The sequence below is a fragment of the Malaya genurostris genome, chromosome 3, assembly GCF_030247185.1.
Source record: "Malaya genurostris strain Urasoe2022 chromosome 3, Malgen_1.1, whole genome shotgun sequence".
Lineage (NCBI taxonomy): Eukaryota > Metazoa > Arthropoda > Insecta > Diptera > Culicidae > Malaya > Malaya genurostris.
This window is the reverse complement of record NC_080572.1, coordinates 6,988,730-7,015,649: the sequence shown is the minus strand read 5'-3', so window position 1 is coordinate 7,015,649 and position 26,920 is coordinate 6,988,730. Positions and strand designations below refer to the sequence as shown.

Genomic DNA, 26,920 nt, shown 5'->3' with positions numbered 1-26,920 from the left:
AGAACGCACTCTTACAAATTTCACGAGCGCTTTTCCCCTCCTAAATTGACTGCTGTTCATGGTTGCGATAATTGTGAGAGCTGTCAATGAGAACCGAATAACAGTGAGTAAACCGGTACAGTGGTTAAGGAAAATAGGGAGTGAATTTTCCTTCACCCCTCCGACCAAAGGAAGTAGTTACAGCAACAGTAACAACAACAGCGATGACGCTAACGTCGAGGAAGAGGACGTAGTGCACAACTTCTCATCCTTTTGCAATCGCATTGGCCGCGTATTTCTGAGAGACTGGTCGGCTGGTGCGGTTGTGTCCGACTGCGAACTCCGTAGAATGTAATTTCCCAGTTAAGTGTGAAGTAGTAAAAATTGCCTAGTTGTACTAGAGAATAAAAGTGAACTACAATGAATATGGATAATTTTCAAAATGGATAGAATAGTCTCCCAAAAGAGGTAAGTTTTCATCGCCTATAAACATATGTCTAAAGTGTCGAGAGGGTGTTTTCCGCACACATTTTTTTCCTTTCTCGGGGCATGGTGGTGGATTGTCCCTTTCGTATCGCACAGGAAAATGGATGCCGTCTCCGCGCGCAAGAGCCTTCATCACATAGAATTATTGATTTTTTCGCCTACCTCCGCTGACGATGGTTAATGGCTGCCTGCGTCTTATTCGAAGGTGGGATTGTTGGGGTTTTCCACCCATTTTGCCCAACCGAGACGTCAAGTGGTTATTTATGGCCCACAACAAAAACTGTAAAAAGTGTCGGGTGCGACTGGTTTTTTTGTTGGTAAAAATTATTCATTCATGAAACTGAAGACCTAAAATTGGGTTTCCTTACCTTGTACGGAAATATGCAATAGTATTTTCATGTGAATCTGAAAAATTAAATTTTTGAACTATGAATAATTCCAACTAACCTACAAACGGTAGATTTTTTGTGTTTTATAGTAGAATAATGAGGATATGAGGATTAACGTAACAAGAGTTGACAAACCTAAGATTTAGAACAATGGAATCGCTCATAAGACACGAGCAAAGTGAAATGTTTTAGCATAATTTTAAAATAAAGTTGGATGCGTCTAGTAGGAAAATAAATAAATGGCATAAATTAAAACTCATTAGTTGGAATATGGTTGGAAAACCAAATTATTTTACTTAACGATTAAAAATGGCAAACTGTTTAACTTATGAAAAATATTAGAAAAGGTACTGAGATATGTGAAAACAGGAATGTTAGCTAAAAATATAAGAACTTCAGTGCAGATGCCGCCATGTTCTCGGTTATGCAATCATTTCAAAACACTAAATTCGTCTAAATGTCATATATCATTCGTCTTAGCCGAGATGAACAATGTTCTTGCTTTGATGTCACTCAGCTTATCAGAAATGGGTATTCAAAAAACTTTGATTTAAGTTACTCATCAGCATCTGTGTCAAATTTGATCTGGACTCGAATTCTACTGGTAAAAATTATAAACAGTAGTTGAAGTAATGATGCAAAATAGAGGTGAAATTGATCAAATTCTTCCTATTTGCATTGAATTTGTTTGGTTATCAAACTGGTCTCCGGTTTCTAGCTTCGAAAGTTTCAAAACCCGGTGAATATTATTCTTTTTTTGTTCGTGGAGCGAAGAATACTCTAATCAATTATAATCAGAAAATATGCGTGAACAGTATTTTGAAATTTTATCATGATATCTCATATTCTCCCGCGATAATCGGTTATGTAAGTATTATGTACATCGTTTATGTAAGTCTTGGAATGAATACTTTACAGATACGGTTTGCACAAAGTCTTGGACTAAAAAAGTTGAAAATTATTCTTGTTTTAGGGCCTGAACTTCATTTTGCGTGAATCACACCTCTCATTCTTGACTGGATTGCGTTCGTATGACTCATCTGAAATTAGCGAATGAGGTGTCACTTTACTCAGGGAAAAGGCGTTACAAGATGAATTCCGCTTATTAATATTATTCGCTAAAATGACTGCTTTGATTTTTTTAAATTTACTTTTTTTAATTTGAAAGCTGTTCAATAGTTAATTATTCTGTATCTTTGTGATACTTGTTTACTAGCTTTTTACTTAAATCATGGCGAATAATGTTGGACAAATGAGGAATGTTGGTGCTGAAAAAAATTGCGCCTAAGGTCTTATTTCTGTGTTACTAGTTATTACGGTTGGATATTTAAATTTACTATCAGTCTGCACCGTCGTTACTCAGTCTGCACCGTCGTTACTTTCACCTTTCTCCTATAGAAACGCTATGCTGTGAAAACCGACTTTGAACCGAGGCCCGGAAGGCCGAGTGTCATAAACTATTCGACTTAGCTCTTCGAGTACGGAAAATGTGTGTGTGTGTGTGTGTGCCACCACTTTTCTCCGAAGTGGCTGAATCGATTTTAACAAACTTAGTCTTAAATTAAAGGCACTACTGCCCTATAGGTTTATTAAATTTCATGTGTATCTGACCTACAATTCAGGAATTACAGAGTGATGAGTGAAAAACTTCAAGTTCAAAAAATTTCTTTCATAGAAAAAGATGTAAAGAAGGTCTAATTATTCAAAAATAGTAAATTTATTCCTCTAGTTTACTGGTACTGTAAGTTAAAGACCACTTAAACTCGTATCAGTTACACCGGTTCCCGGAATTTGGAACCGGAAGTACCAGAAATATTCGTCAAAAACTTCAAAATGGAACTAACTCAAACTTAGAATCGGTCCTTTACACAATTCCTGAATTTAATCCGGATCTGATTTCTGGTTCCGGAATTACAGGGTGATGAGTGTTTGAAATTTCATGCCGTCGTATAGTCCAAAGAAGTAAAGGAGGGAAAAACTCTTCTAAATTAGACTATTACATCTTGTAGGTCATTTAAGTTACTGACCATACGAACCGACTTCGGATATACCGGTTCTTGGTCTCTGTGGTCAAAAACTCTGAAACAGAACACAATCCCTTTTCTCCATGTAGAAAATTACCTTTTTGTATCTCGCTCGATAATGTAGAAAGCATCCGATACACTTCTTTATTTAGTACTGCTTCAAAATGATCGACACTTGAATTTTTTTCTGTTCAAGATTCATGTTAAGGAACTGCATGTAGGTTGCATAAATAAATTTATTCAATTTCATCTTTTACGTCGAAGTGCGTTCTCCATTCAAGAGAGCTACGAGAATCGAGAAATATATAAAAAAATATAAAAAGAAAAAACTTCATCGGCAATGCCAATTCAACTAAAAAGCTCCGAGTGCGATACTGAATTACACAAAAAAATACACGCACACTTTCTCTTTCGCAGCAGTCTTGGCAACGCTAGCGAACATTGCCATCCTATGCCGACATTTCACTGCAAATAATTCGAAAATTAAGGTCATGTATGATCTTAAAAATAATATTCCAAAAGATGAAAAGCGGGAAAAGTTTTTAGACGTCTTAATTTCGAGTTTTACCGCGAGACTCCGACTATTAAACGACTTTAAACCGTTTATCTTAGAACCACGTTTTGTGAGTTGACCGGAAACATAAGTCAAGTAAATCTTGACCAATCGATTCAAAAATTTCAAAGAATATTCTCCATAATTATTTCCACAGAGGTACGTAGCGGTTTTCTAAAATTGTAAATATTATTTTTTATGAACAATTTTGTGATGGAAAAATGCGGTTTTATTTTCAAAGGGCTGCCATTTTAAAGAAAATCAATTAATTAAAAAACCCCTACGTGCACACTGTAATATGAAATTAGAAAATGTTTTGTTTTTGTTCTAGATCGAAAATTGCAGGAGCTGAATTTCCGGCCGTCAAAATGCAGCACTTTCGCGGAAATGTCGCTAAGCCGCCATTTTGTTTTTCAATTTTTAAAACTGATCATTTTTTTGTACTAAAATATACATATTAATAAGTGCTATATTCAAAATTCGGATTACTCTATTTTTTAGATCCAAAAATGATTCCCCAAAACAGTCCTTCTGGAGGGGAAGCGTATGGTTTGCCACAAATTGGAACTTTTGGGATGTTGTTGATGGTAGCCGAGGACATCTGCTAGCGAGGAAATCGCGTATTAGTGTTGATTTTTGGGTAACATTTTGACTAGAATTCTTCTCGCACCACTACGCCGATATTGAGCACTCCTGTCACAATAGTTGGGCTATTTTTCTTTCTCAAAGTCTATGGGGTTGCATGGTATGCGAGCAAGTACGAAGTTACAGTAATGGAAAATTTCACAAATTCAAACAAGCGGGTTCTCCTTCGCTCTCATATCACGATCCCATGCTGAGCGTCTCAGGTTTACTTGTCTGTACGGCTGAGATGATAGTAAATGAAATAAATAAAATGCTCGACAACATGTGAGCCGCGCTCTTCGCAACCAGATAGCCAGTAAAGACCAAACTCGACCCAACCCAACCCAACGCAAAATTAGTTCGTTGTTTCGTGGCTTCTGATAGGGGAAGGTGGCACTGTGCTGATCGTTGATGATTGTAATGACGATGATGTTAATGACTGCCTTGTTGAGCCTGGACAGTGGTTCTGTGTAGTGGGCATCATTACAACTCCACCTCGTGGTGTCGGCAAGGTGACGAATAAATGTGTTGTTGTTTTTTTCGACTGTCGAATAAACCGGTTTGTCGGTTCGAGCCAACACGGTCCTTTCAAACGAAACGGGCAAATTGCTGTCAACTTACTTCCATAAGGGTTTTTTTTAACAAACAATGCATCCATGGGTTCAATAGAATTTTCAATTCATTATCACTCGTTAAAAAATTAGAGATTTTCTGAAAAAGCTCTGTGATTGTAAAAATCACTTCCGAGATTTTCATACACGAAGCAAGCGTCCACAAAACTCTGAACCTCGAAGATCACAAGTGACTTTTTGTGTCAGCAAAACGTGATGACGAATTTCACCCACCGAAATATCGCTATAGAGATAATCGAAAGGAAGAAGAGCCTCCAATGATATTTCGATGCTGAATTTCCACTACGCTTTAGTTCGCCATTAAATTATTATATTTTCATCAATAAAAAAATCTCTGCTGAATAAATTCGCAACTGAATCGTAACTGAGAAATAGTGACTACAATATTTTCGATGCACTTAGGGTGGTCAATATGAACAACATGTCTCTAACCACAGCAGGCGCCGCGTTTGAATGGCGTGTTTGAATAGGTGAAGCGATAACCTGTAGGATAAAAAAAATAATATAGAAAGGTTAGGCAATCACTTGAAAAACCGACTAGTAAAAATTGACCCGGAGGGACAAGTGTCATATACCATTCGACTAAGTTCATCGAGCTGAGCAATCTCTCTCTCTCTCTCTCTCTCTCTCTCTCTCTCTCTCTCTCTCTCTCTCTCTCTCTCTCTCTCTCTCTCTCTCTCTCTCTCTCTCTCTCTCTCTCTCTCTCTCTCTCTCTCTCTCTCTCTCTCTCTCTCTCTCTCTCTCTCTCTCTCTCTCTCTCTCTCTCTCTCTCTCTCTCTCTCTCTCTCTCTCTCTCTCTCTCGCTCTCTCTCTCTCTCTCTATCTCTCTCTATCTTTCTCTTTCTCTCTGTGTGTGTGTGTGTGTGTGGGGTGGGTTGGTGGGGTGGGCGGTTGAGTGTGTGTGTGTTTGTTTGGGTGTGTTTGTCTCCCTACACCTCACCCTTGCCGATATAATTGAGCATAATACAATATAATATATTCTAATATAATATAATGTTTTATAATTTAATATTATATAATATAATATTATATTATAATATTACATTATAATATTATTGTATAACATAACATGAAATAATATAAAACGATAATATATAAAATAATATGCTACGATACAATATAACAGTTTATGTCGCAGTGTAAAGTATGCTTTTCTTTTATTTCTCTTTCGCTTTTAATAGCAATAATAATAAAAATAATAATAATAATAATTATAATAATAATAATAATAATAGTATTAATAATAATAATAAGAATATATTATTTCATTCAATTCAATATATAATAAATAATGTAATAAACAATACAGAATTATATGTTGCAATATACTATGGTAAGCCATTTCACTCCCTCTCATTCTGTTACTAACGCAGAAGGTGATAGCACCCAGCCGACGCCGTTCTATTGACCAAATGTCATCATAGACACACGGGGAGGTATGAGATAGGAACTTGTGAGGACTTATTTATTTCACCATTTGACGACCAAATTTTTGAAAAATCACATATAGTTAAAAATTTTCCTTCTTGCATGTTTTTTTTTGTATTTCGCAAAAAAGTAGACTACTTTTTCTTAATTAAATTATGTGGCATCAACTTCTCTAACTTATGAACAAAATAGGAAACAAACTTCCTTTTGTTTTATGAACGTTTCTAAATTGCATCCGTTAGTTGTCACCCATTGTTTAAAAATAGATTCATCAATACATTTTTCATCCATTTCTTTTGATAATTTTTTTCCTATTAGGCTGAATCTAAGCAATTTTCGCATTGACGTAAAAAACTCGCAGTACCAGATTGTTTTATATACAAATATGGGTACCTGTAATAACCAACAGGTACATTTTTGTTAGATCAGGGAAAATATAACAATAGGCTTACCCTAAGAAAATAAATATCAGAAAAATGGGAAACATATTTTTTCATTCTTCACGAACATTGGGAATATATATTTTCTGATTCCTGTTAAAATTTTGTTGAAAAATATAAAAAAGGTTTGTCATGATTTTCGAAAATTTACATTATTTTGAAAATATGTAACTTTTTCAAATATAATTTCTTCGTTCTAGAAATCTGACAGTATTTTACTTCGGACTTCAGCTACAACATATAAAAAAAAATTTAGTGTTGTTTTTTAAATATAACAAGTTTTTTTTATGAGCAGAATTAAATTGTTTAACATAGTCCTTATAATTATCAAAACATACTTATAATTACCAAATATTGCATGAGTCTTCCAGATGGCGTTGGTAAATATCTATGCTGGCCGCATCCTTCGGTCCGTATGGGTCCGCGGGAAACACCCTCAGGCTACGAAGGCCCGGCGGGTGGCCCGCATGCTGGTTTTCGACTGGAGCGGTTTTCCGTGGGCGGTGATGGTGATGTTACGGAAGAGAATGAAAAAAAGTAAATATTGTGGTAACGGGGTAAAAAGGGGCCACCTTAGCCAATGAGTCTGCTTTTTCATATCCCGGAATGGAACAATGCGAAGGGACCCAGACTGTTCGCAAGTGTTCCCGTATTTTCCCCAGGAAATATGGGGGATACTTTCCTAGCTTCATTGCCCGGAGAGCTTCTATTAATCTTAGACTGTCCGTGCCAATGAAGTAATGGTCTTTGGGCAAGGTTTCAATGATCTCGAGGGTGTACTGAATAGCAGCTAATTCTGCGACGTAAACTGAAGCCGGATCACTAAGTTTGTACGAAGCGGTGATGTTCTGATTGAATATGCCGAAGCCTGTGGACTCGTTGATATTTGATCCGTCAGTGTAAAACACCTGTTAACAGTTGACTGTTCTACATTTTTTATTAAAAATATTAGGGGCTACTTGAGGGCGTATGAAAAACATAGTAGAATCAGAAGTATCCAAGAAATGAGCACGGTTGGAAACAAACCAAGAAGAATTAATATTCTAAGCCATGTAATCAATATACAAGGACATAAAACGGGTCTGAGAATTGAGCTCGACAAGCCTTTCGAAGTTTACAATCACCATCGGGACTCATCGATACTAAATTCTTTTCAGTTTAATGAAATGGGTGTTCGTTTCCATTACGGACAATATCGTTGTTTGATACAACCTTATCAGGTCTCCTGGGTGGGAGAAAATTGATTCTCTGCTGGCATTTTTGTTTCAGATACCTAATGTGACATCCCCAGGTGCCTTTAGAGTCGAACCAGACCCCGATATATTTAAATCTGAGGACCTGAGGTATGGTATCTTGCAATGGTCCTTGGAGATTGGCAGCTTTGGGTCCTATAATAGACACAACGCTATCGTCGGCAAGTTGTCTTAGCGCGCAAGATCTATTGATACATTCATCAATGTTGTTTACGTAAAAATTGTATAAAAGGGGGATTAAGCATGAGCCTTGCGAAAGACCCATGTAACTGAATCGTATGTATTTCTCGGACAATAGATTATACAAAAAGTTGTTCAAAATTGGTGAAAGACCATGCTGATGCAACTTCTCAGATATGATGATGATTATGAAAACTGAGTCAAAAGCTCCTTTAATGTCTAAGAAAACTGACGCCATTTGTTCTTTACGAGCAAATGCCATTTGAATTTCTGTTGAGAGCAACGCAAGACAATCGTTCGTTCCTTTGCATCCGCGAAAGCCGAATTGTCTGTCTGAAAGTAAGCCATTAGTCTCGACCCAATTGTCTAGACGAAACAACATGCGCCTTTTGGCAGAGTCAGGCAAACTTTTTAACAAGTTGAATTTGATTTTGTCTAACCCCGGAGCTTTATTGTTACACGATAAAAGCGCAAGTGAGAACTCTACCATCGAAAAAGGTGTTTCTTATCTGTTTGATGAGGCGACGCGCATGACGCCTGTTCCGGAACAGAGTCAGGACATATTTTTTTAGCGAAGGCTCTTGGGGGAATATAGATGGAAGCAATGCAAAGGTCCTTACCTTTGATTGTAACATGACATGCGACAATTTTAATACCTGGAATCGATGGGAGGTTAATGCGATTGAAAGAATAGCACTTTTTGATTCCCAAAAGTACTCCTCCATAGTGGTCATCTCGATCCAGACGAATAATGTTAAAATCGTGGAAGTTTAAGGGTATTTCAGAAGTTAGCCAAGTTTCTCACAATGCAAATGCGTCTCATTTCAGATTATTTACTAGAAATTTGAAAGGATCTATTTTGGGAATGATACTTTTACAATACCACTGTATAACAGTGATTGTATCCGTGACCTCTTTGGGTGACTTAGCCATCGAAGGATACAATCGCTGAAAGAATGGGCCATTTTGCAGTCAACTGCTTCAAGAATGTTTTAACTGTAGAAATAAAAGCCATTATCAAGCTTTTAAGAGGTTCAGAAATATTGAAAGTAGACATGATCCAATATCAGAGAATTTAACAAACCCAGTAAATTTTTTGACTGGCCTTTAGGGGCTTTCGGGGGTTTTGAAGTACCAGGAAGTGATGGAAATTCTTGCTCGGAAATTAATTTCCCAAGGACTGGAGCTTTTTTTCGGTTTTTTGCATCACTACCAGTTGTTGTAATTTTTTGAGACCTATCAGAGGACACCTTCGAACCCTTACTAGGGAGCTTTTGAGAAGATTTATTTCTTCTCTTTCTGTATGATGAGCTAAGAGGGACAGTCGAAGATGTACCTTCGATGGGGTCATCAGCATCGCTCTCGTCAGTTGACAAACAAGCGTATAGGTTTACTGGAGGCGTAGCACTCTTCAACATTTCAGCAAAAGAACGCTTTGAATGTATGTCCCAATTGTTTGCAATTGGTGCAGTTCATGACCTGCGGCACAAAAAGGGGAACTCAGTCCAGGAGGACGTAATTAAGCAAAGCCGAGCCAGTGAAAGTCATCCGATACGAGTCTGATAGGATATAGGACTCAGTCCCATCCTCAGCGGACGATACTGAGCGCAGTTGCTTGCAGTCCAGTATCTTCGGTTTTTAAAAACCGCCTGCCCCATGCTTAAGAACGTCCTCGCAAGTCAGACTCGGATCGGTGATCACGCCGTCTATCTCGACTTCGCGAGCTGGAATGTATACGCGATACTCCCGCGTGAAGAGCTCACATTGAACGATCTCTTTAGCCTGTGTTGCACTGGCTAACAAGACCCTAAGCTTGTCTGGGCGTACTTTTTCAATCTTTTGTATTGTAAAATATCGCGAGGTCAGGTCTTTAGATAATCTAAGGATGTTCATTTTTTTCCGCTCAATTTGTTCCGGATGTAAACCGCGTACGGACCGGCCGGAAGTGCAAGCCCATCGGAATAATTTTTAACACGAATTTGATTGCCATCAGATGATTCCATTTCGTCATCTGGAGAGAGGTCAGGCAATTTTGAACCTTTGGTCATGGCACGGAAAAAAGTCCGTGCGGGTAAAAATTGAAGGGCAAAAAAATCTAGTGGTATTGAACAACAGGGAAAAAGAAAAAAAACTTAGCTTTAGCTCTCAAAGGGCGAACGGCCGACAATTTATGTTCAATAAATGCAAAAAAAACCTCCTTGAGGAAAAAGTACTTTTTTGCAGTTTCTTGCTGCACTATACAATGAATCATTACACGTTTTTTCACTATACACTGTCTAAAAGAATACTGGATCGTTGAAAAAATCGTTTGGCGTGCAACGAGTAGTTTGTTTTGTAAGGAGATTACACATGCATACTTGATCCATGTGATTTGTCATTTCAAGCAACGTGCTTAATTCAGTGTCAAAATTATTGCTTACTAAATGCTTGGAGGAATGTATATGACTGTTCTAGAAATACCGCTGTAGGCTGAAGAAAAGTTCTAATATCGTTAACAAGTAGATGGATTGTGTGTAATGCAGTCGGGTGAATAATGTTGGTCAATGTGAGCGTGAGTTTTACAAATCAGAAAATTTTTGAAAGAATTAATGAAAAGATAGTGCCCCCCTTGCAAAGCGAGCGTCTGTTTCCCATGTTAGGGACGGCTCAAACAGCGTCTACCTGGTATCCAGCGGCTGAATAAGAAATGCTATTCCTCGGAAGCTATATCTAAGATGGCAGCCCCATCCCAAGGATAAGGGACCTTAGACTAACCACCTACTGTCTCCGAAAATCAAGAACTGTTACAGAAACCAATAGAGAAAGATTACGAACTGATTTAACGGCAACGACTTGTAGCGCAAAACAGCGGTCCGTTGGCCAAACTTTGGAGAACACAAGCTACCGTTGGGACAGGTACTACTGTATTCTGGTATACGAGGTGAAAATGCTCCCCGTCACCGTGGAGTTGGTTTCCTACTTAGCGCCCAAGAGAATGCGGCGCTCATCAAGTGGGAACCTATCAATGAGCGGACATGCAGAGTAAGCTCAACGATCTCGTCGAACGCTCCTCAGCGGCGGGTCTCAACATCAACGTCAGCAAGACTAAATCGTTGGATGTCAACGCAGCCAATCCATCCAACTTTACGATAGCTGGTCAGGCAGTGGATAAAGTTGAAAGCTCTCAATATCGTGGCAGCCAGATAGCATCAGACTGTGGGACCAAGAGCGACATAGGCGCGCGAATTAAGAAGGCAAGGTCTGCCTTTGCGAGTGTACGAAATATCTGGAGATCAAATCAGATTCGTCTACGCACTAAGATCCGAATTTTCAACACAAACGTGAAATCTGTACTGTTGTACGCCAGCGAAACCTGGGGTATACCAGCTGAAAGCACGCAAAAACTGCAGGTGTTTAACAACCGATATCTGCGGTAAATAATTCGTGCCTGGTGGCCTGACAATTGAATTTCGAATGCCGAGCTCTTTCATCGTTGTCATCAGAAGCCGACATTGACTGAAATTCGGGAACGTAAGTGGAGGTGGGTCGGACACTCACTTCGAAAGAGTGGAAACGAAATCTGCAAGCAAGCGCTGGACTGGAATCCAACCGGACATCGCAGCAGAGGTAGACCTAGGGACTCATGGCGGCGGAGCCTGAATAAGGAATTTAAGCGAGTCGATCGGAATTTGACCTGGGCCCAGGCGGTCAAGGCGAAGGCAAACAATCGCCCAGGATGGAAATCTTTCTCGTTGACCCTTTGCACCACTGTCGGTGCACAGGACACATAAGTATGGTAGTTTGGAAAATAAAAATCTTGACAGAATTTTTTAGTGATATTTATGGATATATAAGTGATATGAGAAAGGCATCATTACACCTTTCTGTGGATTAAATAAGGTTTTTATCGTGTTTTTTATGGTGTCGAAACGATTATTCAATTTGACGTCAATACTGTTCCACTCAAAACCGTGTAATATTCCATGTGACCAGACCCTGTCAGCTTGGAGCGAAAGCAATCTTCAGTTCAGCAACGCCATCGCACGGCATCACATTCAACATTTTATTTCAATGGTATGGGTGGGCAGTGCTGCTATTTTGGCGTGCACGAATTTGACATTACTCTCCCTTACTTCTTTGTACGAGATTCGACGCGGACTCGCCTGAGGGCGCCATGCTCGCACAAAAAGATGTTACCAATGATTTGTTCGGAGAATGTGAGAGCTGGATATCTTGTTAATATGATGTCTTTGATGTGACTTACTGGAAATTGAGCAAATTGTGAAAAAATTCAATCAAGTTGCCAAAAATTTACGAGACCAAGCTAAAATTCACTTGATTTGAAGCATTCATTACATGTATATGACAAAAAGCAGAAAAATTCACACGAAGTGTGATTACACGATTATTGAATATTATGCCCAGGTAAATTTTCATTTTTTTAACTAAGTATGTAATTTCTGTTTGAAGCACTGTTTTTTGAATCCGCAATTCCAGATGAGCATTCATAAACAACCCAAGGTGATCCCTCTCATTCTGCTGTTGACGCAGAAGGTGAAAGCTCTCAGTCTCTCTGTGCCCTTCTATTGACCCAATGTCATCATAGACACGCAGGGAGGTATGCTATAGAAACTTGTGAGAATTTAGGAATCTCACCTTTTGTTGACCATCAGTTGTAGAATAACTGAAAAACTTTAACAGTCAATTTATAAAATCAAAGTGTAACTAATTATCTTTATTCTTTAGAAAACTTTAGATTTTCAATAAAGAAATGAATCAGATCATACGTTTTTATTCGTTACCATCGTATTTCTCGGAAACATGGCTTCGGATGAAATTTATGTCACTCAAACGCCGATTATCATGATGATACACAATAATACTTAACATCTATTGTTGTTCATAACAATAGTGTATTTGTGACTACTGACGTAGCTGAGAATTATCACCAGCGCTCATATTAGTAGTATCAGACCGTCTTCTACTACTCGAGACAGATTAATAGTATATAACACATCTGGTAATGAATATGCCCGGCTTTTTTGTAGGGTTAAGAAGAGGAGAGAACTGAAACTTGAACGGACACTGTCAGCTCGTTGCAGTTGCTGATATTTTCAGTACGGAACTTCCAGAGGACCTAAATGAGGCGTGTGTGGGCTGTGTCGAAATAAATTTGTTTTCGTTCTGCTTTCATTCCTTCCGCACGTTCGTCTGTGGTCGTGATCGCTACGATCGCGCCATGCATCTGAAGCTGGACGGACGAATGACGAATGACGAACGACAACCAACGACCGACAAACTGTGACGTTTGACTTGGTTTGGGGGCCGTTTAGGTCGTGGAGCTGTTGTTTTATATTAATATTTGCTTTGTTGTATTGCAATTTGTGCTGATGCTGGTTGGACATGGATGCTAAAAATCATTATGATGATCGCAGTTCAAACTGCTACCGATGGATGTTGGTAACAATGTAATATTTGTGCAGCTTTCAGCATAAACGTACATGTCACTTATTAAGAATTTTTGGTGTCAGTAGGATCGTAGCACTAGTCATGCAATTGTCCTGCACATTACAGATCGAGCAGACTGATTTTGCTTTGCTTTGCTTATACACTAATTTCGTTTTCGATTGAGAAAACTTAAATTGACCCTGACTAGTTTCATCAAACAAACATTTTTCATGAAACTGTATTGGGCTCGCAAACCCGATATAAAAATCAGGAGGAATGACTCGATTTTCAGTTCAATGACGTTGAAACTAGGTTCGAAACTGGCTTCAAACAAACGGTTTGACAGCAATGAGGGTGGAAACTGGGATGGGTTTGGCATCAAGCGAAAGCGACGTAACTATTCGATTTTGAAGATATCTACAACCCAAGCATCCAACAGTTTTACAGCACCACAAAAACATCATTTACAAGTTTACAAAAAAAAGTTGAACTTTCTTGTTGCTTAAATGTATAAGTGGATCTTTCGGTAAAGTATACCCTTGATATTTTTGGTAACTTGAATGTTGGGTAGAGCTTTCGAATGTGGAAAATGAGTGGAAAAGCGCTCCCTTTTTAACAGAACTTTTGGTTACTTGGGAAGTGTAGCATCTAGTAGCCTAATTACCGCTTGTGGGAATGATCGCAATTTCCAAAAAATATTCGAGTTAATTCGTTGAGATCAGAAAATGTTTGTATATAGTTGTGTAGGAGACGAAAATGTGCTTTCTTTTATTGCGGAAATTGTGAAACCCTTCTTAGATCATATTAGTTTTCTATAAGAATTTTAATTTATTATACATTCAAATGGAAGGTCGTAATACTCCAAAGACTTCTATTTAATTACATTCGGATTCGATATCCGACAAACCTCGTGGATGGAAGTTTCCTTTGTACTGTGTTCTTAGAAAATAAAAGTTTCCACATACACACTTAAAACCGATTCTCGAGCTCGGCATAATGAAATGCCGAATTAGATCGGCAACACGAAATTTTACTGATTGTTCAGTAATTCACATGCTCATTGCCGAAATTCGTTATTGTAAAGTTCTGATATCTCGGTAAAGCGCATTTTATTGCCGAAGTTTGGCATAACATGTTGCTGAACATGTCCGTAAACACAAATATACCGAAATCAGCAATTGCTTTTACTGAAATTCGGCGCGACACTTGCCATCTAATGTCATCCATCGATTTTGTACAGCAGCGGACGTCACCATTTCTCATGGAGCTGAAAAATATTAACGAATTTGGCGAATGAAAGAGATTTCGGTATTAAGTGAAAAGCTAAGTGGAATCAAAATGTTCTTTTTAAATATACTTTTGAATGTTTGTTTATTTCCAGGTAGGGCGAGCACTGGAAACAAATGTTTTTATCTGTGATATCTCTTTTCGGGGTTTGATTTTTTTAAATTGAAATGAGCATTAATAAAATACACTTATTACTCAAACTTGGACTTCGCGATAAGTTTTTCGTGCAATAATAAAGCAAAATCCTTTCTACCCTCGATTACTGATGACTCGGTAATCCATGATTCGATCCCAAATAGTTTTGCCGAACTAACAGTAAAATTACTAATGACGAATTCGGCAATAATTGGCTGTGCAAATCTCGGCAATTATTTCGTCGAGATTCAGCAAGAAAATTTAAGTGTCTACTTCAGGGTCTGTCAACTGCATAGTACCGTTGGCAATCTAAGCTTTTTCAATATTAAATTCGATGGAAATTAGTCTCACAAAAACGTCCGTTGAAAATTAGTCTCACAAAAACGTCCGTTGATAAAATTCTCACAAAAACGTCCGTTGTTTTACTCTAAGTTTCAGTTTAAAAAGCACATATTATTTTTTAATTTGAACAATACGTTCATTACTTTTTTATAACCTGTTTCCTGCGAATTGTTTCAACCAACATATTGAGGGTAGTACCTATTCTGGCGTATATCATCTTTGTAAACTTGCACATTTATGGTGGAACAAGTTGTGATGGAGGGCTAATTCATTGATATCTGTAGATCGTTTCTAGGGCAAGGATGTCTAGTTGTCCTCTACTACTCAGTTTAGTTTGGTGAACCACTATCCGCGGTACTACTTTTTAGAGTGTGTTTTGTTCAGTCCTGCAAATTTCTACGTTTTGCTTCATTTTGTGTATGGAAAATTCAACCCATTCAATTTTGTTTTGCTTAAAATAAATTCAAATATTTGCCTTACTTATCATGATGAAACAAAAGGTTTGGTCAACCCTTGAATAGATCCAACATCGACTGTTGTATGTTTTGCATTTACATAGAAGTACGCGTAACACTTCATATCATTAATCGCTTCAATCGAGTAAATATGTAAATAAGTAAATATAAATATGCATATTTGAAGGTGCTGAAAATTGTTTCACAAAGTTTAAGTATAAAGCTATATAAGATCTTATACTTCTCGACGTCAATAGAAGAGCCTTATGAGTCATCGTCCTTCCATAACGTAGGTGAAAGATCAACTTTTTTTCTCTTACTTATCCTTTATTTTCTCTTACATATCCTATATACTACCCTGAGAACGACGAAGCAATGGTTGTTATCATACCGTTAAAATGTAAATCATCTTTTAATTTACGGTAATTTTCTTTTAATAATTTTTGAATAAATTTCTATTTAACAGTTCAACTGAGAGACAGTTTGATTTATAATTGGCAAGGAATAGTATTAATTTTAATGTACCATAATGTGTGATTTCTGAATTCCTGAAATCTGTTGGATTGGAAATATCGAAGATTTCAGGAACAATCGCCAAAACCATTAATTTCAATGACCAGAACCCGGTATTCAATGGTTAAGTGACCCTTAAGCAGTGAAGTTAATTGGCAATAACAAAATTCTTTCCAAAAATATTGCCAAAAAATTCATGTAATTCATTATCAAATTGAGTAAGAATTTTGATACACATTGTTTTCTACCAAGTCTTAGGTTGAACTTTGTTCTAAAGTTCTTTGCGGGAATACCAGTATTCGCATTCCGAACTTGAAGAAATATTTTAGGACAATACAACAGGTTGCTCCAAAAGATAGTGAAGCTAAGCCTTGTGTTGAATTAGTAGGTCAAAACTGTCGACTTTTTTTTATTTAACGCTTCACACTCCAATATAACGTGAATGCATCGCAGCCGCATTTTTCCAACGCAATCACTATGAGGGTGCAACAAACAGTCTGCTTTGGTGGGCTGTTTTCCTTTCGTCGTGCTTAAAAAACTCTTGAAACGGGTTTGAAAAACTCCTCCGTGTGCAATTATTTCAGACACACAAATACACGTTCGCTTTTTCGAAGTTCGAACGGCAGGAAAAGAAATATTTACTACCCATATAACAGCCCACCACTGTTCGTCCGATTGAACAGCAACAGATTCATCACCACTACCACTACCGTTACCGCTGCAGCAAGGAGTCCATACATATATGAAGGGCACACTACGACTATTACTCCCTATCTGAAACCTACTGCAAAACAACCCGAGCAGGCGAAGACACGATCTTCACACGAGCGAATAAAGGAAAACCAAAACCCACCTCAGTTAGCCTTGATCGGGCAAACATGTATTCATGAGTCCGCCGCCTCAGGGGCCGCTGACTGTGCTGCGGCAGCTCCTTGAGCCACTGTGTGGGTGAGGGAGTTTTTGGGTGGGTTGCCTGATGTGATACGCTCTCTTACCGAGGTGTGGTAGTTTACAAGTATGCGAGAGAGCGAGAACGATTTTTGCACTGCCATCGCCTTTTCTGTTTCGTTGGGAGCACGTGGTTGTAGTAGTGGAACAGACAGCACCTTACCATACGAGCAAAGCAAATGGGAATCGCCACACAACCAGCAACGCCAGCTTGCTAGTAAGGAAAGAAGGTCCACCGCATTTCAATACATCGTCAAACCCCGGAGTAGAGACACGCAGGTTTTCTCTCGTAGCAGTCGTCGCTCGTTCTTCACGTTGTTTTTTGTTACATTTTCTGTGGGATTCGGAAGAGAATCTGAAGGGACAACAGGTTTAAGCACTATCATTATCAGCACGTAGTGCGTTTCAGTGACAAACTAGTGTCGTGTCGTGTAAACGTGAGAAGTGCAAGTGAAATATTATCGAGGTGCATCCGCTTAGACAAAGGTAAGCCCATTTTTCTCATTTAACCCTGCAAGTAAGCACATGGGGTGCTTTTCCGGTCACTTATTGCCTCCAGTCGCTCGCTTGTTCAATGTCAAGAATTGCATGGCAGCAACAGGAACAAAATGGGTAAAAAATACTCCGGCTGCCGATCTACGGACGAACTCTCGAATGTCATTGAGACGAACCGAGGCGTGCTGTTGTAGCTGATAAAGCGCGAGGCAGCAGGCAACCTCGCACATCAAGCAGCTCTCCGTCTCCGCGTCTCGATGTGTACACAGAAACGAGGTTAGCCAGTGGGTGGACTGCCGCCATAAGTTTTCTTTTTTCGCTCACCTCCTCATCCATCCATTTACCTCACCTGCTTACCCACTGGTCCTGTTCCTGCTGTGTGCTGTGCTGGTAGGTTGTTATTGCTTTTTTTTCGACGGTCAGTTCTCCGCACACCCACCACCTCACACTCTTCAGACACATCACCCATTCGTTTTCGATTATCGGCGGGTTGCTTTGTTTGACAATATTTTTTGATACACTTCACAAAAAAGCCCTTTTTGAGATGAGAGAGCACTGTTTTTGTGTTTGCTTGCCAGGGCATCGTTCATGAAGCTGGATTTCATTGCAGTTTTCTTTTTAATACAGAACTAACGCTAGTAAAACGTTTTCACCGATGAGATAGGAAACGTTTTACCAAGGAGACATTTGCCGGTAACAAAATAGAATTCCGTGACATGTTTGACATATGTTGCATAGATTTTTTGTTCTCTCCGGTAACATTTATCCGCACTCTGCAGATATTATTCCAACTACTTAATGACAAAGAAGTAATGTTATAGAATTTCAAATTGAAATCTTTTTTGATGTATATCTCAAATAATTAGATTTCAAACTCATCATCACTTCTCTATTAAATATTCCTGAATCGTAAATGTGCATTGATAAAAATACGCAATAGAATCTAAAACACTGAAGTCTTTTTTTATGCGAATTTACGTACCGCATAAAAAAACCGCATAAAAAAAACCGCATAACTCTGAAAATTCGCATAAAAAAAACCGCATAACTCTGAAACTTCGCATAAAAAAACCGCATAACTCTGAAACTTCGTATAAAAAAAGACCGCAGAAAGGTAAACCGCATAACTCTGAAAATTCGCATAAATAAAAACCGCATAACTCTGAAACTTCGCATAAAAAAAACCGCATAACTCTGAAAATTCGCATGAAAAAGTCGCGTAAAAAAATCCGCATAAAAAAGACCGCATAAAAAAAGACCTCAGTGTACGTGCACTCAATGCTCCAACACTTACAATGGAATAAATCAAAATTGCGTTAACGAGCGCCTCAATGATTCTGCGAATACACTGTACAAAATTTACTATTCAAGAACTAATCGTTTTTTTACCGACACCATGGAGATCATCTAAAATTATCTTATTGCATTGCAATGTCCTTCTGAAATAACTTATCTTTCCATAACATGAAAATAACTTTTAAAGTAAACTAATTCAAACTTAGTCACCAACGACATTGTAAAAATTAACGCTTTTCTATCAAGAATAAAAGAGCAGTTCAGTATTTTATACTACAAATTTAATATGATGTGTAAACTTTACAACGTTTTTTAAATTGTCTAGCTAAATTCAATTTCCATGTTTTTGAATGCGCCTTCAATAAAATACAATGAAAATAATATTATTGTTGCGATCGATGTTCAATATATATATTGTTTTCTTCGTGTTTATAGTAATGCATAGAAAAAATGACTATTCAGCTACTTCTTTTTTTGTCAAAAAGTAGTTATGGAAAAGTAATTTGCGCTACTAATGACAATGCGACTCTACTAATGATATGACTATTGAAACAATAGCCCTATTAGTTTTTTGCTCACTAATATTTTGGAGCAAAATAGATTATTTTTATACTATAATTGATGTAACCCAGTTTCCTTTATTTCCTAAAAAACAGTATAATATTAAAAGGACTTTATGTGTATGCCCAATTTTGCGAGTGACTCAGTATCCAACCTTTCGCTCTGTCAGTAGTAAATTCATCACAAAGCGTTTCGTCTGACGCTAGCATCGCGATCGTTCTACTGGAGAATGGAATGACAAGAAAACACCAAGGATATGATTCACATAGGAAACCCAGAACCCCCCGTGCACATAGTCACAAACAGCCAAGAACCGGCACGAGAAGTAAGAATAGAGTGATCTGCTCAGGAGAAACAGTAGGGTGAACACATTCACACACAGACCGAAGAAAGGAAGCGAAAACACACTTTCCGACCGTTGCTTCGCACCGAAACACCCACCACCACCCTTTGCATTCCGGCATATGGAACTAGAAGACATGATCGCAACCGGCTTTCGGTAAGGGAAAAAATAACCTGATGCGCCAACAGAGCAGCTACACCCGGACGGACGAGCAGAAAGAAGAAAAAGAACTCACCCCTCAATCGTGTCGTCGCAACCGACGATTACGAAGAAGACGACGATCATGTGGAAACTTGTTCCATTGTAGCACCATCACCGTGGCAAAGCAACATATTATGCGCTCGCTTTTTCCATCCCACGAAAAGAGCGAGCGAGATCAAGTCGCGAGGGTCGACTCTCATTCAGCAACGGCGAATGAAGATCGTCCCGATTTGTGTTGTTTGCCTGACTGTCTGTTTGTGTGCTTTCCAGCTAGAAAGTAGATACTACATACAGTAGTATTGGCTGACAGCGTTATGATGCGATATGGTGATTAAAAAAAATTTCAGCTGCTGCTTTTTGGACATTTTTTCGTAGAAACCCACCTTTTGCTCCTGCTTGGCGGACTCGGCTTCTCTGCTTACCACCGATATAGCATACCGCGACGCAATTCCTTTGGTGGGTGCAGCAACCTAGACGGCCCCCTGAGACGACCGGCGGGAAGTCGAATGTCTTGTGTATTCTTCGCTGTGGGGTTTTTCCTATCTCTCATCGCTCTACCCGATGTGTGCATGTGTTGAGGTGAGTGCCACCGATAGCTTCAAGAGGGAGTTGAAAAAATAATAAAAAAGCTCGTGAATTTGAATGAACGATTAACGTCATCGGACGTACCGGTTTTCCTACTGTCGCACGGCATGAAAAAATCAACGCAGTATATTTCGAGGATAGCTTACATTGCTTTTGACTTTCGGGGCGATCTGTTCAGTTGAATTTTTCGTTTGAGTTTAATTTTATCTATTGGATCACACGATTTCCACATTCATCTACAGTTACTCATTTTGTGTCGCCAATTCGGGTCTAATATTTGGAGTGATAGCTCGAATCATATAACACGAGATATGTTTGATAATAGCTTTGGTGATTCATAAAACATAATGGCATCATATAGTTTAAATATCTAGATCAGATCTATCTATCTAGATCCGATTACAATAGTTTCTTGAAAGTGCTATCCGTGACACCAGAAGCGCTGATAATTGGCATTGTTCAAAACCTGCGTCTCTCTTGAAGACTCATCCTTATCCTTTAAGGGGGAATTTTCAATCTTAGAGAGCACCCATTGTTGCACAAAAGCAGTTTTCACCTCTGTCATGGTGGGATTTCTAAAAAGAAATATCAGCTCATTTGTGCATAAATAAAATAAAATAATATTTTTAAACAAAGATTCATCAGGTGGTACATTTTTCGACATCGTCTGTTTTCCTAAGACTGTTGGTAGAACCATAAAAAAAGGATCAATCTTTCTAATAAATAAAACTGCTAAGGAAAATCCAACATCGTGCCATCTGTTCCCACCAATCCCGAGAATCTTGCTATCTGTAAACATTGCCCATGAGAAACCAGATCAATAGTTTACATTTTTAAAAGGTTTACTTTGACACGGTTTTAGCCTGATTATGGTCTTTCGCCGAGTTAAACGATCAATAGTTAATAAAATATGACGATTTCGTTGATGCGAGAGTTCTGTTGTAGTGAAGCTGTGTCTCGGAAGTGCTAAGGTTGTTTGGGGCTGGTGTTACAAAAGGTTCGACATTCAATCAAAGTTTCAAGTCATTGTATAGATGGTAGGATTTTAGAGATTGTGTGGTAAACAATTGTTTTCAACTCGAACCCGATCGAAAATGAAAAAAAAAACTTACTCGTGTCAGATCCGAACCCGACACTAAATTTTCTTCCAAACCCGAACCCGACCAATGAGGCCGCTTTAAGATAACTTTCAGAATTTTATTCTAAATCTTATGAAGCATTTTATTCCTGGTAAGACAACAACTTGATCAAATTGATACCGCATAACGATTTGCATTGCAATGCATTGTTTTTGTTATACTTAGTCTGGTTTCTGTCTACGTGATTCTGTGAAGCAAGATTATATGAAAATATTATGCTACATAAGACTATATCAATTTCTAACCAATATTGAAAAAGTGCTTTCTAATCAAATGAGGCAAATCCATCCACAAATCACCGAGATACAAGCACTTCAAATTAGGTCTGCAAAAACTATCGCCGATAGTTTTAAATTGTCTGCTAGTTACCGTAGAATCACAATCCACAGTACTTCTAAATCGGTATTCAATATACTCAAGTGAACACGGTTGTGCAGCAGACGGAAAATCAATAAACATCAACACACGGCACACAGTCAAAAGTGACTGTCCAGCGAGCGAATGAATGTAATTGGTTTGTGAAAACACAAGTCGATTCAAACCTACCTTACTAACCTCATATGTTAAACAAACTTACTTCATATGTTTAAGTTAAAGATTTTCGAATCGATTGGTAGTTAAATTATATAAATCTATCAACAAATGGTTGAGTTATAAGCGTTCAAAATTATGACACAAAAAGGTTACACGGTTAGTTTTGCATTTTTATATTGACATCCGGCTCCGTATAGTGAGAGTTTTTATAAAAAAAACATCACCCGTACCCGACTCGAATCCGGGCTTGGGTCCATCTATTGGATTGCCCAGTTCTATTGGATTTGACATTAGTTGGAATCTGAAGCGAATGTAATTTTTTGCAGCGAACTTGATGCCGGAACCTTTCGTTAATTTGGTTTGTCCATTTCGAAATGTTTTCGTTTATTCTAAATAACGACGTATTTTCGATCGAATGTGATTCGATCAAATGCTAGCTGCATTTGATTTTACCAGCGTTAAAAAGAATGCAAATGGAATATTATCGAAAAATCAATACGCCAGAATTGAGAATATGAATGATTGATTGACTGTCTTGGACGCGGTATAAAAGTGAACTGTTTGTAGAAGGTCTCTTGCAATATAAGACTATATCGCACAGTGATGCCTTCCCATATTAAAGATAGCAAAAAATCCCAAATATGCGATAACTGGATGTTTGATAGCTTCCCATCAGTGTATTTAGATTGCCTAATATGTTTCCATATTGGTATTGCTCACTCACCTAAAGTGAGCTAATGTCTTTCTAATCTCTATCAATTTAAATATAGCTTTTGGTGAATTTATTTTTCCTTCTATTAAATATTAATTTAGAGCTGCCTGTCAACGTTTCGAAACTTTTTTTTTCATCATCGTCAGGAAAGAACGTCAAAAGTTGCCAAAACATAGCACAAAAATGTATGAATCATAGAATATAAAAAATGTAAAGGAATTGATCAGACAATTCTTCGAATCCGTTCAGCACTGATATTGCTTGTATTTGAAACATGAAATGAATGTGCAACCCAAAGATAATCACTCTTTCTTCAAGTTCTGTTGAGATACATTTCTGACCTCAATTGCAATATTCTGTTATGTGAATTCGTCAAATGATTCAAAGTGAATATGTGGGTTAGAAAAAATCTCACTATTTGGTGAAGTACGCATATTTTGTAAAAATAAATACTTTCGAGTGACTTAAGAATAAATAGAGAAAACCTTGCTTGAAGCGTCCATGCTTTGTTCATCCAAAATTCAATTTGGAAAATATATTTCTCATTCAAGAACTATCAAATTTCAAACTGCTCAAATTCAAAGCAAATCTTTGCTTTAAAGAAAAAAAAATCATTTTAGTAGTCACGAAATAGTATCCGAAACAGATATTTGTATTTCAGTCTTCTTTTCAAACCTTCGTCAGTTTTAAATCATTTCGAATGTGTATCGCGCATCTAATAATATTTAGTGTGATAATGTAATTTTTAGCAAAGTCAACTAGCTGTTCCCAAACCGTTTTTTTTTCAATTTAGCGTCAATTTCTGTGAAGAAAAATGCGACTGATGCCCTCCTTTAGCAGTTGGGAAATTAAGGTGAAGTGGATTAGATATGCTGCCTTATCCGATTTACACTGTCAACATTTCGTGCCATAAGACTACTACTAGCTTCGATTACTCTTATTGGAATACGATTCTATCACCGAAAAGACGAGAAGTTGAGTTGGTCCCCAATTCACGAATCATATTGAATTAATATGACTAATCAATTTGGGGCTCTAAATTTGCTTGTTTATGAGTCTAGTAACCTATCACTCATTTAAACGCGTTGTTGCAAAATTATTGTATTATCGAATGAAGTTCAAAAATTACTATCTATTGATTTATTGAAATTACATTTCTAGTAATTATCCCGTGTAAATTGGAATCATCAATGGCCATGCTGTAGTCTGCTCCGCCATGTAAAACAAAGGACACTAATCACAACTAGTTCGAAACGGAAAACGCACACCGTCCTTCATGGGTTCGTGCAACCAGTGCAGTAGAACATAAAAATCTTTTCCGTCGCTCGGGTGAAACACACCCAACCACAATTCAACCCGGTCGATCCACGGCGCCGTGTATGTTTATTAATAGCAATCAAGCAGCAGTCAGTTGTGATACCTAACGAAGAACAACCAGCATATGGACTCAGAAAATTTATCTTCCTACCCGGATGTCCCGCCGTTCTCCCGTCCACCCAATCCTTGCGCGTTTCCTTTCCACTCTTACTCATCTTTGTTCCATCTTCCTCTTCCAGCAATGTGAACTCCATCCCACCCTTCGGAGTTTTTTTAATCGTTTCGGCTGTGCCCTGACAGTTGTTGCTGCGATTTGGTAGTGGTGATACACAGGCAAAGATCCAAGGCAGGCAAGCACCACGTAGGCAACCGAATCACCATCCTCCCGTCACCCACACAGCTTTGATCCTTTGCTTTTTCCGTTCGGTTCTTGTTAGTGTGGGTGTTATGATATTTGTCGCGGAGTAAAACTAAACACAACATGTATATTTCTGGTAGAAGCACGATGCGTAGATGCTGGCTCTCGGATTGAGAGAAAGCGTGCAGGAATGTAGACAGAGGACATCGTGTCGCTTTGCCTTAGCGTGTACTTTTTCTACTGATTTCACTCACTAAGTATTCTTAGAAACGTGCTATTGTCGAAATGTTAGAATTTGAAAAGGATACATAGCCATTCTACAGTCGGTAGTATAAAAAACCTGAACTAATGGGTGGAATTCGTACCGCTTTGAATCATTCATACTAACTTGAAGGATAGTTTGGGTTACATGTGTCTTTCCGCATGCTTTGATGATTTCAGGATCGGTAGGATCGTTTAGGATAGGTATAAAATACACAATGAAATTTTCATGGCATGACTTAATTGGCGGAATATTCTTCATTTTGGGTTTTGTTCTGAGCTTTTACGTCATAACAAAACAAATAAAATTCTCTTGTAACAACATTTAAAGCAGTCTGACGAACTTCGCAGCCGATTCTTAGCCAACAAAACAATTGCATGGCTAGAGCTTCGATCATGCTGACACTAACAATCTTTTAAAATCAGCTTTCGAACATATGACAACTGGCATGTACGACAAGCACCTCACGCAAGCAGGAATACAATAAAGAAAACTCAAATAAAATGAGGCTCAAAGTTATATAAAAAAGCAATGCAATAAATAAAACAAATTTATGAATCGGAAATTTCTACCCGATTAGAGCAAGCAATACTACGCAAATTTAAAAAAAAATCTTCGAAAAAGTAGGAAAACTAAGTACAAAAAACTTTCCAAATTTTCATCGTTGATCTGCCGAACAAGACGGTGCACGCTTTTGAGTGGAAAAGGGATCGTTTGTGGTAACGCAAACATCTACCCATTTTGGAGAAACCTTGCGCGAAGACCTGAGAGAGAGCAAGAGAGCTAATGAAAATGTTAAAGCCCTTTGCAGAACAGTGATACTTCAAAGAAGGGGATTCACCACCATGCCGAAATAACCCATCCCAATGCCATTGGTGATGATGATGATGATGATCGTTTCTTTGCCTGTGTGACGATCGAGTCGTCAATGTGCGTCGGTCAGTCCCTGAGGAGTACAACCCAACAAACACAACCACGACTAAGTTAAATGATGATCTTTGTGTTACTCCTCGTGAAGTAGAAAACCTTCGCTAAGGAGCGTTTCGTGATTTTTCGTAAGTAGTAAATTTTCATCATGTGGCACATCTTCCTAGCCCTGACTGGTTTGCTCGTAGCTATCCTACTCGTAAAGATGAAATGGAGAAAATATTAAAATTGGTGGATGTTCGTGGTGCTCAGATTGGGATAGTAATTATTGAGACACTGTGGGCAGCTCGTGCATGGGGATTGCCATTTCATAACATTTCCGCTCACGTTCTCATAAAGTATATATACGCAGCATATACCTTATGAGCAATTGAAAAGGCACATTTTTTATTCTTCCAACAGATATGTCATTCTTTTAGTTTTCAGTCAATTGATGAATTACATTTGAGAAATAACATCATCAGTGGAGCTTTTAGTATTTTGCTCTATAATCCTACGCCACTTCGTGTAAAAGGGCTTTATATGGTTCGGATACATTACTGGATATTATCAAATTTCAGTGTTGCTTACTTTTCGAGATTTGGTAATAATTGATCTAGTGCTAACATTAAACAATAATACGTTGAAATTTGAAGATCTTAGGAATCGAAAAGAAACATGAAAGTATCATAAAAATTTCAAAACCAATAATAGTAGATAAATAACACAATTGAGGTTTCGCAAATCCTCCCGTTTCCATCTAAAGAAAAAATTAAAAAAATATTCAAATGCTCATGAAGAGTAACTCGAAAGTCAGTCACATGTCACACATGATGTTGACATTGAATAAACATCGACCGACATCGTCGCCGGTTTCCGACACTGTCATCCTCGGTGTCAGCAGCATCAGAGCTGTAGCGTGCGGTAGCAGCTCTACCGGCCTTAGTTATGTACTCATTACCATCAACCCACTTCCATCGAGTTTCTTCTATCACCAACACTCAACACATTCAACATCTCCACCGCTATCTCACCGTTTTAATTCACTAACGGCGAGCGCAAAGGGTGTGGGGTCATTAATTATATTAAAATAAAAAAAAATGTCTGATGCGACTC

General features: G+C 38.2%; 1 protein-coding gene across 4 annotated transcripts in view; it reads left to right on the top strand.

Annotated features, from left to right (window-relative positions):
* The first annotated feature begins 242 nt into the window (after positions 1-242).
* Positions 243-26,920, top strand: part of LOC131434692 (protein charlatan) — a 48,740-nt gene continuing 22,062 nt past the window's right edge. The window contains exon 1 of one of the 4 annotated variants that reach the window (XM_058601690.1): positions 243-447. The gene's annotated coding sequence lies outside the window, so the exon portion shown is untranslated. Of the gene's footprint in view, positions 448-17,338; positions 17,582-26,920 lie in introns of those variants that run through there. The other 3 variants (XM_058601687.1, XM_058601689.1, XM_058601688.1) reach the window with 3 other exon arrangements.